The 4,622-nt window shown below is 42.9% G+C and overlaps 2 protein-coding genes across 3 annotated transcripts in view; both read right to left on the bottom strand.

The window, feature by feature from the left end:
* Positions 1-4,622, bottom strand: part of LOC126400681 (butyrophilin-like protein 3) — a 101,753-nt gene that overhangs the window by 40,570 nt on the left and 56,561 nt on the right. The window lies entirely within an intron of this gene.
* Positions 1-4,622, bottom strand: part of LOC126400682 (Fc receptor-like B) — a 37,118-nt gene that overhangs the window by 30,390 nt on the left and 2,106 nt on the right. The gene's annotated exons all lie outside the window — the stretch shown is intronic.

Raw genomic sequence — 4,622 nt, forward strand, 5'->3', positions numbered from 1 at the left:
ATTTTTATGAGGTTGTTATGCACAACTCCTCTTTGTTTAATTTTAGATTTAAATAATTTAGGTGGTCGGGGGACAGACACCGTTTGTATAAAACTATGAAAACTATGGCTGGGTAACTGAACTAGAAGCTCAGAGAGGCGTATAGGACTGCGTCTCCGAGTCCTGGTCTCAACTCTGGGTTGTCAGGGATTTGATTTACTAATAAAGTTTGCCAGGTTCCTAGAAATGAGAGCAGCTCCATCCAAAGTGGGATGAATGCCGTCTCTCCTAATAAGACCAGGTTTTCCCCAGAAAGTTTGCCAATTATTAACGAAACCCACATCGTTTGCTTTTTTTCATAGTTTTCATGTTTTACATTTGTTGTTTGTCTTTTCTTTACACGGTGTAGTTTATGTGTTTACTGCTGAAACCTTTGTCAGGTTGTAGCCGGAGGTCGTCTCCTTCCCTGCCACTATTCGGCACTGTGCCAGCTTTCCAGGCACCGTGATTGCTGGGCTGTGCCATGCGCACCCTTATATCCATGTGTGTGGTCGCACCCCTCTCTCTCTTCCGCTCCTCGCTTGCTCCCATCGTGGCTGTGGCTCGGCGTGGCAGCCTTTTGTTTGGCGTGGCAGCCCGTTGGTGATATCTCTGTGATCGCCGTCGAGGCACACAATCCTCTCTATCCAGTGCAGATGACTGCTGGGGGCCAGGGGAGACGGGGTGATCCGCTGGAGCCCTGCTGGGTGTAGCCATCTGCGCGCTCTGGCTGTGTGTGTTTGAGCCGCGTCCTGAGGATAACATCCTCCGGTTGCCTGGGGTTTGCTGTGCCTGCGGCCCTCTGTAACGGTTTGGCCCGCTACTGACCACCACTCCCTGGGCTGCGCTGCTGTTTTGGCTCTTCATTTTGACCTTGTTTTGGTTCTTTTCTTTTTGTTTATTTTCTTGGATCCCGTTTCTTTGGTTTGGTTCTCTTTTGCAATCTTGTTCCTTTTTGTTTTGTTCCGTTTTGGCTGTTTGGGTCCGGAGCGGCTGATTGCCGCCTGGGCCTGCTCTGTGTCAGGGCTCTGGCTGTCCCATGGGCTGTTCTGGGGCCTGCATGATTGCCCACGCCTTGTGACCATGACCCAAATGTTTTAAGCTCGTATCTATTCATTTGTTCTTTTGGATTGTGTTATGAAGAACTTAGTTTAGTAATTTTCCTTTGTATTTTGGTTTCATTTATTGTGTTAAATTGGTTCAGTTATATATATTTTTGTGTATTTAGTTTCAGTTATTGTAGCTTTTGAATCAGTTTATTAAACCGTGTTGCTCTCTTTAATTTCTTTAGTTATGTTCACTTAATTTATGTAAACATTTATTTAGTCCAGACCAGTTTGTTTATCTCTTGGGCATGTTTTATGAACTTCTGCTCTGTTTTCTTTCTGTTAGGTGCTGTGGGCTGACGGCGTCAGTTTAACCCCTGGTGATGGTGCATTCTTCACCGTTCCCCCCTTCTTTTTTTGGTTTTGTGTGCGCGTGTGTGTGTGCGCAGTGACCGGGTGATTCATTTGAGGACCCCCTTCCCTGATTTTGGTTGTCCCTGCCGCTTGGTAAGCCCCAGCCCTGTCCTTGTCCCCTTTCTTGCCCGACTGCTCATTTTATAGTGTGTGTAACTGGTGTGTGGCTTTATTTAGTTATTTTCCCTTGAACAATTTTGTTGATAAAATTTATTTGTTTTAATTGAAAACCGTTTTGCCCCATGGCTTACCGAATCTGTGTGACCTGGTATAACCTTAGTTTAGGATTTTCTGGGGTGCAATTCCCCAGGTTGCGTTGTCGAGCTTTCCAATCCTGGTATCTCCCACCACCCCACCACGCCACAAGGTGTTCTGCCCGACACTAGGCAACAGGCTCCCTCTTGTGGCGACTTGTAAAGGACACTTGTTTTTTCTGTGACTACTATTACTTTCTATCCTACAAGTTAATGAAACAGCACTGGTGCACTTGGCTTTTCTTGCCCTCAGTTAAACTTACTGCTGTAACTGCTGTAAAACTATTTGGATGAATGTGAATATTCAACTGTGTTTTACAGTGTTTACAGAAACCTAACAGTGTAATTATGATGATGTAATGATGAGAGACATCTATCTAGTAGCTATTGGTCCTGAATGTCAGTGTTTCCAAAATAATCCATCCACCTGACAGGTGTGTCATGTCACGATACTGATTAAACAGCATCATTACTACACAGGTGTGTCTTGGGAAGATCACAATAAAAAGGACACCCTAAAATGTGCAGTTTAATCACTCACATTAACTTAAGGTTACTGTAATTTGTTGACATTAAATCTGGAGATGAGAGAACACAGTTTACCTGACTGCTGTTCCTGTTATTCACCCTCATGCTTTTTTTTTCCTTTTTCATGACCAGTAGGAAAGTTCTGTTTCATCCTCTCACTGAAATGGAAACATTAACACCTGCTATCATATGTGGGGGAGTTTAGTTTGTTTTCACATATGCAAAAAATAATAATAAAATAAAAAATTCCTAAGTAGTGCATGAGTAAGAAAACCCCTCAGAGGGGTTTATTCAAGATGCTCTCCAGTGGAATCCATTAGATAATAAGTAGTGAGCGTACGGCTGCCCAATCTGTCTATGGGGCATTTCAAGCACTCTGAGGGGCCCTAAGCAGTCGCTTAGTTCACTTGTTTGGCACGCCGGCTCTGACCTGATTAACTCTTTGTGAAGGATATGTGTCTCATTGCATGAGGTGTCACACCAGTTCCTGACCGATTCTATGGGGTATCTATGACCTGAAAATGCATTTCTGTAGTGTTAGTCCTGTGAAATCCCAATAAATGTCTTTTCTTCAAGTTCAAACTGCACATTTTAGTGTCCTTTTATTGTGACCATCTCAAAGCACACCAGTGAAGTAAAGATGTTGTTTAAACAGCATCTTTTTTTAAAGGTGGCAAAAAGGGAAAATGTGAACTTTTGGGTTTTCTTATCTCCTCAACTAAATCCTAAGATTTCTTACTGAGTTTGTTTGGGGAAAAGTATTCAGCAAGGTCAGTATTTTCAGTTTTTATTTTCATATTACCCTCATGATCAAGCTCAACATGAGCTTATATAGTAGTCATTACTTTTATTGTACTCTATTTTTATCGTATCCACACATCATCATCTTTTCTACATTGTATTTGTAAAAGTTGTCAGATAAACAGATGTAACCTGAAGCTCTGTTTTTGTCTGAGCAAGGAAGACTTTTCACCAAGCAGAGAATCAGAGCTGGGGTTTTCTCCAGGGTTTATCATCGTAATAGCCACTTGTCAGGCTGTTTTTTTATTTCTTGAAATGTTGGCTGTACTGCGCTTCTGTAATTTTTGCTAACTTTGAGGTTCAAGTAGGGGTTCTGTTGTATCTGTCCTCTCTGTTTTCAAAACAAAGCTTTGTAGTTTGTTTGTTCTTTTTTTCAAAAATACATTAATAACTCGTTCAGCGTCTCTGAAGTTGTTTTTCTTCTCATTCGCTTTGTTCTTCACCTCTGTGTGGTCATTTTGTTCCTGTTTGTAGAACAGTTCTACCAGACAAACTGCATAGTAACTGCATAGTAGAGAAAATATGCTTGTCATTTTGTTTCATTTCATCTGAAGAGATATTAAACTTGAAATTGAAGCAAACATGAACAACAACATGACTCACAGCAGAATCTGAACAACTATCAGCTTTAATTTGGACCAAAAACATGTTGACTGCTTCGTTGACAGTAAACACATCGAGACATTTGTCCAGGGGCCTGAATCATGAGTCAGCTTTAACTAAGTCAACCTGAGTTCTCAGGCTCCACTGAACCTGACACACAGCTGCTCACATTAGAAGATTAGAAGAGTTTAAAGAGAGTCAGAGATCCTGAGTTCAACATCATCTACAAGTCAAACTACAACATGTGGAGTTCCACAAGGAAGCGTTCTGGGTCCTCCACTGTTTCTCATCTACCAAAGACCTGAAACATTTTAGCTTCATTTCACATCAGTTCAGAAATGATGCTCCGTGGTGACAGCATTGATAATGATCATCATCATCGTCCCATCTCTCCTCAGCCTGGGTGGGCGGGGTTATCACCATGGAGACGGGCAGGTCATTTCCTACAGTCAGAGCAGGTTAGAAAGAGTTCTGTTAGAGACAAGTGTCAGTCATCAACACCTGATTGATTGATTGATTGATTGATTGATTGATTGATTGGTTGATTGATTGATTGATTGATTGATTGATACCTGTGGGCCGTTGTCGATGTAAAGACACCATGATGAAAGTGGAGATGCAGTACGGACAGAACACCACCAGGTGGCAGAGCACTGTGAACACAAGGTGGAGGTGGTCTGAGTCAGGAGGCGGGGCTGCAGATGTGGGCGGGGTCAATGTAGGAGGTGGAGCTGTGGTTGGAGGTCTACCTGTAGAGAGAATCCCACCTGGTCAGGTGAATATCTGGATGAATGAACTCCTGAAATCAAAGGTAACCTCCTGACCTGTGACAGTGAGCCAGCTGGGTGGAGACTCTCCATGACCTGTGATGTCACACTTGTAGAGGCCTTCATCAGACCTGGTTACATGGCGGATGGTCATGTGACCTGCAGGCTCAGTCCTGATGAAGGAGCCATCT

Source organism: Epinephelus moara, chromosome 14 (genome assembly GCF_006386435.1).
Source record: "Epinephelus moara isolate mb chromosome 14, YSFRI_EMoa_1.0, whole genome shotgun sequence".
In the NCBI taxonomy this organism is placed as follows: domain Eukaryota; kingdom Metazoa; phylum Chordata; class Actinopteri; order Perciformes; family Serranidae; genus Epinephelus; species Epinephelus moara.